Source organism: Pristiophorus japonicus, chromosome 33 (assembly GCF_044704955.1).
Source record: "Pristiophorus japonicus isolate sPriJap1 chromosome 33, sPriJap1.hap1, whole genome shotgun sequence".
In the NCBI taxonomy this organism is placed as follows: Eukaryota; Metazoa; Chordata; class Chondrichthyes; family Pristiophoridae; genus Pristiophorus; species Pristiophorus japonicus.
In genome coordinates, this window is record NC_092009.1 from 7,090,703 (window position 1) to 7,101,964 (window position 11,262).

Genomic DNA, 11,262 nt, shown 5'->3' on the forward strand with positions numbered 1-11,262 from the left:
CCTTCACTGTTCCTCATTTGTGCTACCATTTAGTCTGTGTTTCCAATCTACTTTAGCCAATTCTGCCCTCATCCCACTGTAGTCCCCTTTGTTTAATCATAGTGCACTCGTTTCTGACACAACCTCCTCACCCTCAATCTGTATTACAAATTCAATCATACTGTGATCACACATTCCGAAATGATCTTTTACTCGGAGATCGTTTATTTTTCCTGTCTCATTACACAGGACCAGATCGAAGATAGCTTTTTCCCTTGTAGTTTATGTTACATATTGTTCTAAGAAGCAATCCCTTATGCATTCGATGACTTCCTTTTCCAGGCTACCCCGTGCGATTTGAGTTGACCAATCGATATGTAGGTTAAAATCGCCCATGACTACTGCCGTTCCTTTTTCGCATGCCTCCATTATTCCATTGATTATTACCCGCCCCACCGTGAAGTTATTATTTGGGAGCCTACAAACTTCGCCCACCAGTGACTTTTTCCCCTTACTATCTCTAATCTCCACCCACAATGATTCAACATTTTGTTCACTAGAGCCAATATCGTCTCTCACAAATGACCTGACATCACCCTTTATTAACAGAGCTCCCCGACATCCTTTCCCTTCTTGTCTAACTTTCCAAATCGTCAGATATCAATGTATGTTTAATTCTAAGTCTTGGCCACCCTGCAACCACGTTTCTATAATGGCCACCAAATCATAACCATTTGTAATGATTTGTGCCGTCAACTAATTTACTTTATTTTGAATGCTGCGTGCATTTAGGTAGAGTGTTTTAAGCCTAGTTTTTAAACAATTATTTTTAGTTTTGACGCCTCCTGCAGCCCCTTTATATTCAGTAGCCCTTTTTGTTACAGCTGCCTATTCCACCTGTCTTATAATTCCTCCCCTAAAAATCTATCGAGGTTTGGGGCAATTAACATTTTCAAGTTTCACATTGATCGATATTTGTTCGGCAAGGATATGAAGATTTATGGAATCATCGCAGGCAAATGAAATTAAGAATTAGTTAAAAGGGACAGAAACAGAAACAGCTGCAAACAAACGTTGCATTTTATTCATATTTAACAGCAACAATATTCGTGCCATGCGCAACTATGCTGTGGTCAGAGAAAAACGCCCTGAGCTTCCGAAACTCCCATGGCTTTTCTGTGGCTCACTTTCCTCTCTTCCCTTCCTCCTGCACGCTGCCAGTTTTTAAACCTTGTTTTAAATGTTGGTCTGGGCGAGGGCATTCCACATTCTCAGAACCATCTCTACCGTTTCATTGCTTGATTTCTACGCTTATTAATTATGAATCTCCTTGAGCTACAATGGTAGCGCTTGCGACAATACAGTAAAAGGTGGCTTATTGGAAACACGTTGTGATCATCGTTTGGTTTTGTACAGAATTAAACCTATATCACTCAAGAGGGAATGTTATATTTACAATAAACTATATCGTCCTTTAAATTTTGGTTCATTCGCTCCCTGGTGCCAGATGAGGAATTGTTTGATGCCCTCATTTATTTCATGTGGGGAACAGGCACGGGTATTCAATCAGAAATAACCCACAGATTGACACCGGAATAACCGCAGCGAGACAGCGAGACAGCGAGACAGACAGCACCGTGGTAAATGGCGGAATCGACAAGAGAGATGGATGAACAGAAAACGGCCTCAGACTCTGAAAATTGCAAACATCACATGCAAAAGCATCGGCTGCTCCAGGTGAGGCTCGAACTCACAACCTCGGCATTTCCCAAGCCTGTACTGTCATATAAGTACCGCGCGCTATCCGATTGCGCCACTTGAGCGGCATGTCCTGTGGTTTTTGTGCTCCCATCATACAGCTGCCTGTTCCACCTGTCTAACAAGGAGGAAGACAATGAATCATCGAATCATTCAACACAGAAGGAAGCTTTTCATCCCATCGTGTCGATGCCGGCTCTCTGCAAGAAGCCTTCAGTTATTGAGACTCCATAGATTTTCACCATAGACGGGTTTTATTATTTGTGTAATGTTTTGTTATTTGTAATGAATTTGGATGTCTGTGCGGCAACTTTATAAATATATTTGTGCATCTGTCTGTGAGTTGTAAATTAAATTGTGTGGAACATTGATAATCAAATTATATGTGTTCATATATGTGTTATTATAAATCTATTTGTTTTTATGTCTGTTTCCGTTATGAATTTATCTCTAAGTATCTCTGTGCTTATAATTGTATTTACGTTTATTTGCGAGGTGTTTACAATTAGCATAGATACAAAGGTATACACAGAAAATACATTTATAACAAACATAGATGCTCCACAATACTATTATAAATAACTTTGTTGCATTAAAATACATAAACACGATCACAGATATACAAAATATATTTATATCCCACAGAACATATTGCAACTTAACACAGAGACACCAAAATATATTCAGAGCTATCACTGATCAATGAACATTTTACTCTCTACGGTCCTCAGCAAATTTTACTGTGCCTGTATTTCCTCTGCTTGTGCTCGGTGTCGGAGAAGGTTTGGCTGTGCCGTGGTATATCGTTTCCCAAGGATGGGCTGAAATGCGCTGTCTGAGGCCACGTTCACTGCTATAGTTGATATATAATAATCATCTGGACTTGTGTATAAAGGCATATTTACAACATCTACAGATGTTTCATCCTTGTACACAAAGCCACTGCCAAATTATTTCAACGGCTCATCCGCCCCAGTTGTTAAACTTCGCGCGATGACATTGGTCCAAGCTCTATTGATGTACTACCCGATCTACTGTAACAGGTCCCTCCTGCGCCAGAACTGGACCCAATGGCCCGGATTCTGTAGCCCAAACTCGTGCACCATTTATCCAGACATACGTTGCTATTTCTAAACTCAATAGCGCGGGGCACTGGTTATTCCACAGAATACCTTTGTGGTCCTGCTCATTAATTTCCTCAATTGGACCTGAAAATCTGATTGAAGGAACTCATCCCCTTGTTTCCTTATGTCATTGGTTAGCACATAGATCACGGCTTATGCTGCTCCCCTTCGCCCCTCAAAATGTTCTGCAAACACTCAGTGATGTTCTTTACCTGGCAGAAGGGAGGATACACACCACGCATGACTCACGTTTATCGTTGCAGAAAGGTACTGACATTCGAATCGCCAATGACGTCAACTTATCTTACTTTTTATTTTCAAAAGCAAAGTACTGCGAATCCTGTAAGCCTGAAATGAAATCAGGAAATGTTGGATATACTCAGCCAGTCAGGCAGCATCTCTGGAAATATTTCTGATGACGGAGTTGTGATTAAATGTCATTGACATGAAGCATCAACAAAGGAATCCAGATACGTTCCGATATTGTAATCCCCAAGCGCCAGTTTGTTGGTATTGAAACCAATCCGGCTACCACGCATTAATCTGGGAGCTAAATTGTTTTTGTTGTTCTGATAAAGTCGCAATAGCAGAGGACTGCAATGAAATATCCAGGTCTTTAAGATAAATCATATGTTTTACAATTAATAAAACGAGCCAGTTCCAAAAGACATTCAATCTTCAAAACGGTTAACTTCCACCGTTTAATTTCCGCCATGTCTGCCGGGGAAAAATACAGGTTTTGGCTGTTTTTTTTAGTTGCAGTTCATTGCTGTTGCGATTCGTTTACTTTGAACATTCTCCCTTTAAATATTCTCACAGAGGCCGTCTGACTGGTTCACGAGTTCACGACATCAACGTTTACTCACTCCTGTGACCGCCACCTAGTGGTTAGGATGCAGCGCTCTCTCCTCGTCAGCACAGGTTCGATGCATATTCCGGGATTAATTAAATTAAAATGAAGCTTATTAAATTAGTTACATAACATTCTGTGAAAGATGAATAATTATTGCTATCGCCATTGACAACTTGTCACGTTCTGTTTCAGACTGAGGGAAATACATGGCAACAGAGAGCCTGCCAAACTTCCAACAATTGCGGTCTCTATGGGCAAGTATGATGTCAGCACGCACCCGTCGAAGCCCCTCAAGTGCGCTTCTCAGAGCGCGATGTGCGTGCGCCGAAAACTGGCACTGGTAAAGTCAAAATGGCTTTTGACAGATCCAACGCATCCCCGAGAGAAGGGTTATTGCGGTCGGAGATTTGCGCTATTTTCCCAACTCTTTCCTAGAAGATCTCCTTCAAAATCTTACGCCTGGTAAGGGTGACAGAGAGATAGATAGGCAGGGGAAGACAGTTATGTGCATGTCACAGAAAGAGAGTGACAGACAGGGGGTTGTGATTGAGAGGAGACAGTCCGGAGAGACAGAAAGCAAGACAGACAGATTTTGAAAGAGAGAGAGAGCGACAGACTAGGGGGAGGGTAGACAGATTGAGTTAATTATGGTGGGGGTTATAGAATGCGACAATACTGAGGGGGGAGGGGCGGCAAAACCGACTGACAGGGTGAGAAACGGATGGAGACAAACTGGGTGGGTGGGAGATATGATGGGTGACAAAGAGAGAGGGAGACGTGGAGGTCAGAAGGGAGCAGGCAGACCGTGGAGAATGATGGAAGGGGGAAGTGCGTGACAGACAGGGGAAGCAGAAAGGGAAGACTGACGGAGGGCACATAGAGAGCGACAGACAGGGGCAGACAAGGTTGAATGGTGGAAGGGGACAGTAATTGACAGACAGGGGAGGCAGACGGGGGTTAGCCAGAAAGATAACATACTGGGCTGAGATAGAGAAAAAGAGAGAAAGACAAAAGGCGGGGTGAGGCAGTGAGAGTGAGAGAGAGGGGGTGAGACAGACGTGTAAGAGACAGATAAATAGAGAGTGTGGTGAAACAATCGCGGCAAACAGGGCGAAACGTCGAGAGATACAGATGGGGCAGACAGCAACGGCAGTCATATGAGGAGATGTAGACAGAGAGAGAGGCATACAGGAGAGACAGGAACAGAAAGACATACGAGGAGGCAGAATGAGAGAGATATACGGCGGATCAGACCGAGAGACAGACACGGGTAGGAGGGTGGGGAGAGAGATAGAGTGATGGAAAAAGGCGGTGGAAAAAGACAGATGGCAAGACAGAGAGAGGCACGTGGGGGAGAAAGAAGGAGGAGACAAACCGGGAAAACACCGAGAGAGAGAGAGAGAGAGAGAGAGATAAACCATACGGTAGCAGAGTGGGAATGTTACTGAACTACTAATCCAGAGACCTGGTCTAAAGATCGCCGAGATGTAAGTACAAATCCTGCCACGGCAGCTGAAGAATTTAAATTGAGTTAATTACATGAATCTGGATTTAAAGAGCTAGTATCAGAAATGACCATGACAATACTGGATTGTCATAATAATCCAACTGGTTCACTAATGTCCTTTCGGGGATGAAATATGCCGTCCTTTCCTGGTCTGGGCTATACGTGATTCCAGACGCAGAGCAATGTGGTTGACAATTCAATGCCCTCTACAGTGGCCCAGCGAGACACTCAGTTGAAGCAAACTGCAGCGACAAAGTCGGCACTGCGGGAGACTCTTCACCACACGGAGTGCAGCGGTTCCAAATACTCAGCTCAGCACCACCTTCTCCGGCGTAGTTTCAGAAGGGCAATAAAGGAATGAAGGCCTTGGTAGCTACGCCCACATTCCTGAATTAATTTTTTTTAAAACATGGGAGACAGGGAAAGAGGCCGACAGAGAGTGAAATAGAGACAGAGGCAGACGGCGGGGTAATCGATTGGTCAAACAGAGTGAGAGAGATGAAGAGACAGCAGGGAGGCAGACGTGGAGAGAAAGAGGGAGAGAACCAGAAGGCGGAGTCAGATAGACAGCTCGGCGAAGTAAAGAGAGATAAACATTTGGGGGTGATAGCGAGAATGATAGATGGGGATACAGCTGTGGATAGACAGAAGTGAATACACGTGCGGAGGGTTAGAGTGGGACAGACGCAGGAGAAAAATGAGCAGAAAACAGACCCGGAAAGACAGGGAGAAAACGTCGTGGTAGACAAAGAAAAAGAGCTTGGGGAGCGAGAGAAAGAGAGAGGGAGCAACAAATTTCGTGTGGTGGGATAGAGATTGACTGGAAGAATGGTGCATTGCGACAGGCTGCGGTAGATAGATGATATATTACAAAGACAAAAGCTGAGACGGTGCTCGACGGGAACAGGAAAACCGGTGAGCCAGAGGGGCGGCAGAGAGAGCGAGAGAAAGACAGGTGAGAGATAGGATAGAGATAGAGAGGGGCGGTGGGGGTGGCGGGGGGTGGGGGCAGAGGGAGAGAGTGACCTACAGGAGGTGATAGAGAGAGAGCGACAGACCGTGTGGTGGAGATAACCGACTGGAAATGTAAAAGAAATGAGACAGAGTGGGTGAGGCTGATGGTTGTAGACAAACGGGAGGATGTAGAAGGGGAGAGAGATACACCTGATGGAAACGAGGAAGACAGAAATAGAACAGACGAATCAGACAGACAAAGAAAAGTTTGGGAGAGAGAGAGCCAGACAGGGGAGACAGAGAGGGTGACAAACGGGGGAGTTAAACAGGAGGGAGACAGGGAGGTAACGACAGAGACAGACAGTGAGAGAGATCGGTTGACAGACTGCGGGGCCAGACGGACCGAGAAGTGCAAGGGACAGACTCGAGAGACAGAGACAGAGGGATGGAGGGGGAGAGACTGATGGGCACAGATGGGGAGACAGAAATAGAGATAACAGCAGAGGAAAGTAAAAGACAGTGGGAGTCAGACGGAGAGAAAGGCGGGAGGGGCACAGAGAAAGACATACGTAGGTTACACAAATGGCGAGAAAGACCGCGGAGTGATAGGTTGGGCAAGAGAGTTTTGGAAACAGATGGGGAGACAGAAAGAAAGACAGACATGAGGAGAAAGAGTAAGAAAAACAAACGGGGAGACTCTTTTCAGTCCCGGTCTCGTCCAATTTTAGTGAATAAAAATGTAATTGGAACTTTAAATAGTGTCGTGGAACATAATGTTGCAAAGAGACGCTTATTAAGTGCTTGTGAAAATAACTATGCAGATATAGGTCCCAGTGACGAAGTGTAAATTATTTCATATTGAACCTAAGAAGATGGATCAGAGTATATTATACTGAGAAACTGTGCCTGAGAATGATATTTAGCGGTGCAAGTACTGAAATCTCTCTAAATCCCCCTGTTTTTGGTGGTCATAATTTCCCTGTCTTTTGAACACAAAATGCCCCTGTTTCTGAAACTACTTATTTCCATGTACCCGGAGCTCTGAATTCCTCATGTTTCAATAGCTCCTAATTCCTCTGTTTCAGGAGCTCCTCATCCCTCTGTTTCAGGAGCTCCAAATTCCTGTTTCTGGAGCTCCTTATCCCTCTGATTCAGGAACACTTGATTCCCCTGTTTCAGGAGCTCCTTATCCCACTGTTTCTGGAGCTCCTAATTCATCTGTTTCTGGGGCTCCTTATCCCTCTGTTTCAGGAGCTCCTTATCCCTATGTTTCTGGAGCTCCGAATTCTTCATTTTCTTGCACACCTCATTTCTCTATTTCAGCAGCTTCTAATTCTCCAGTTTCAGGTGCTCATCATTTCCCTGTGTCAGGAAATCCAGATTATGCTCTTTCTGGCGCTCAAATTACACTGTTTCTGTAGCTCCTTGTTCTAATGTTTCAGTAGTATCTTTGTCCCATGTTTTGGAGTAAATAATGCCCCTGTTACTGGAGCTCATAATTATCCTGTATCAGGTGATCCTAATTCAACTCTTACTTTTACTGCTAACTCTCCTTTTCTGCTGCTCCTAATTCCCCTGCTTTTTAAGGTAAAGTGCTGGAGCTCTTAATTTTCCTATTCTGAATTACCCTATTTATGGCGCTCCTACTTTCCCTGATTATGATGCCCTCTCCTAACTTCCCAGTATTTGGATCTAAGAATTTCATTGTAACTGTAGCTGTATCGTAATTTCTATGTTTATGGAGCTCTCTACTAATTTTTTTAGGTTTCTGTTACGGTCTCCTAATTCCCCCGAACTTGGAGGTCCGAATTCCACTTTTTCTGTTGTTCCTAATTATTCGTGTTTCTGGAGATCCTAATTCAAATGTTTCTTGATCCTATTTCCTGTCATTCTGGGGCACTCGCATTCCGTTGTTTCTGGAGATCAACCAACACTGATGTTTCTGGAGGTCCTAATTTCCTTGTTTCCGGAGCTCCTAATTCCCCTGTTTCCGGAGCTCCTAGTTCCACTGTTTCTGCTGCCCCATCCCAATTCATTCTTTTTATGAATATCCTAACTCCGCTGTTTCAGAAACTCCTACTTCTGCTGTATCTGGTGCATTTAATTCCACGTGTATATACACCACCTGAAGTAATGAAAGCGATTTGCTTTAAGAAGCCGATGGCACACTTTTAACATTGTCGATCTGCTTGCATAGGCAGGACAAGCGATGAATTGGACATTCTTGCAGAATATTTCTGTTTAGATGCAAAAAGCAGGCAATTGAATGCCTAGCGTTGTTTCAAACGGGAGAGGAGCTGGCCCAGAGTTTAAGGCGAATAACTGCTAATCCATTGTTATCTGCATGCTTGGCTCCGAATCCCATAATCGTCCTTATTGTATAAAACGTTTGAAGCCACTTGTTGTTTTGTCAATCACATAAAACCTCATGGCCAAATTTGCCTTTTACTTTCAAGGATGCTGTACTTTGGTCATGTCATGTCTCAAATGAATATAGGGGCTGTAATTACGGCCTCACTGGGTCTGTACGGAGTCCGTACGCAAGCGGCAATGACCGACAAAAGCCCTTTTTTGGGGTGCGAGGCGCATGCACTGAAAACCAGGTTTTCCAATGTCAAATTCTTGCTTGACAGACCCAACGCTTCTTCAGGAGAAGGACATTCGCGTGATTATGTGCCATTCGTCCATCAACTGCCCAGCTAATGTCCTTAAATTGCTTGGGCCTGGGAAAAGCAGGTGCACAGCCTACTTTATTCAGCGTAAGAGTTTTAAAACATGTAAAAAATATAAAAAAAACATATAGAAATAAAATGTAACAACATTTTTATGTTTAAAAACTCTGTCCACTAAGGAAGGTTTATTTTAAACCCTAAATATCAAACTTTAAAAAAAATCCGAATAAGATATTTTTTTCTATAAATTTGTTAACTTTAAATTAAATTAATATTAAATACGTGACTATTTTTTTTTTTTACATTTTATGTGTGTTTGGTTGATGGGGGCGTTTTCGTTCATAATTCTGAGAATCCCTACTAACGGAGATGCTATTATTATGAATGATAATAATGTACCTTCATTGGCAATCCAGAGCCATGTGAATCCAGCTTCTCCCTCCGCAGCTGCAAGACGTGAATGCGCTGCGAAGCGCGCGAAGAGAAGGCCTCAGGTGCGGAGTGTGCAGGAGCAAAAGGTAGGTGTGGAACGTTGTCACTATTTGCAGCCGAGCGACTGGGGGAAGCCTAGCACAATGACTTCAGGCGCAATATATTCATCAAAGGTAAAATTTACATTCTTACATTCTTATTCGCAGGACTATGGAGAGGGGTGCTAATCTGATCGCTCTCTCAGAGACACAGCACAGCCACGTTGGGCCGAATAGCTTTCTTCACTACCGTCAGAATATGCCGCTTTAATATAGAAAGGGTTACGCACTTTACTGTCGACTGCTCGTTGGTCGAGGGCTATGAATCTCTCTTTGTGATTTTCACAGTGGAAATGCGAGAGGTCACGGATCAGTTTGTGTCTGTCTAAACCGATTTGCTGTCAGTCCAGGATGAATCTGTGTCTGTTTTCAAAGGATTTGCTTTCAGCCCCGGGTCATTCTGGGCCGGTTTAAAATAAAAGATCTCTCAGTTCAAGAACATTTTATATCTGCTTCACAGGGATTTGCATTCAGTCCCGCAAATGTATGTGTCTGTTTAAAAGGGATATGCTATCAGTCCCGGATCATTCTGTGCCTGTTTAAAAGGGATGTGCTGTCTATTCCAGATTTTAAATTTCAAAATTCAAAAACTGTCTTTGGAGGGTGTAGGAATTTAAGTTTGTTTGTGAGTTTGTGTAAGAGAGAGAGGGAGAGAGTGCAAACGTGTTGTGCGATCGTGCTTGGCATTTCATAACATGTGTGAAAAAAGGCATTACATGGAATTTAAAGCCATGCCGATTAGCTTGAACACTCCTTCGCGGAATATCTTACAGGAGAAGTATCTGCTGAAGGATTTTCCCATTCCACATCTGTAAAAATGCAAAAAACACAAGTTAGAAATATACGGATTCCAGCCAGGATTTGCGTGTGGGCTTTGTGACATGATGAGTTCAACCACCTTATTTTCAAATTCAAGTCAAATCAAAACAGGACAAGACAAGTCAAGACATGACTGACTGACTTTGTTTATATATAGATATATATATATTTATATATATATTTATAAGTATATACGTGTGTGTGTGTGTGAGTGTATACTTATGTCCAATGTATACCTCCCCGCTTTTTAACTTTCACAATAAATGTGCTTTTTCTGATCTGCCTGCACTGGGCTCTATTGCTTTTGTCCTCTTTCACAGCACAAGCAGCTGCTGTCGGATCCTGACATTGCATATCTGAAAAACAGCAGACAGACACACGTCACTTTAAAAGATCACCATTACATCCCACATCTTCCATCGTGGCTTGTCTACCACCATGGGCTGACTGTGTCTGTTGTTATTTACTGCATGCACACCCTTATCTCCATCGTTCAGTCAAAAAAGAAATACATTATTAATTGATGATATATTTACTGAAAACAAATCAAATTCAATTTTTGTTTAATAAATTTAACATGTATACATTCCTTACAAAATTAAGTACATCAATTTTATGAAATTGGCTTTTTGTCTGGGTTGGTTTTACTTCGCTCCCTCCTTCCTGCCTGTCAATCACCTGGGGCTTCAATCACCGTCCCAGTCCCGCGTGGTCCTGAGCCCCACGCTCACGCAGTGCACAATTGCCTTCAGGGATGATAGAAATCTCACTTTATTCTTTTAAAAGGGAACTGCTGTCAGTCAAGCGTCATTCTGTGTCTGTGTAAAAAGGGATGTGCTTGCAGTCCCGGATTATTCTGTGTCTGTTTAAAAGGAATGGTTGTCAGTTCCGGTTCATAACCTTTCCCTTTAAGACAGATTTTCTCATAGTCCCGGATCACCATGTATATTTTGAAAAGGAGTGTGATTTCAGCTGTGATTACCGAATTATTAAGCTTTGTGTTCCAAGTTTCAAGCCCAGCTAAGGTGCGCACCCAGATCGCAGCGCATCTGTTCATTTACTTGAA

At 43.1% G+C, this 11,262-nt stretch overlaps 1 non-coding gene across 1 annotated transcript; it reads right to left on the reverse strand.

The window, feature by feature from the left end:
* Nucleotides 1-1,708: 1,708 nt before the first annotated feature.
* trnai-uau (transfer RNA isoleucine (anticodon UAU)) lies at nt 1,709-1,802 on the reverse strand. The gene is made up of 2 exons: nt 1,765-1,802; nt 1,709-1,744 (listed from the first exon to the last, which is right to left on the reverse strand). It is a non-coding gene; the product is annotated as a tRNA-Ile (tRNA).
* Between the last annotated feature and the right edge of the window lie 9,460 nt (nt 1,803-11,262).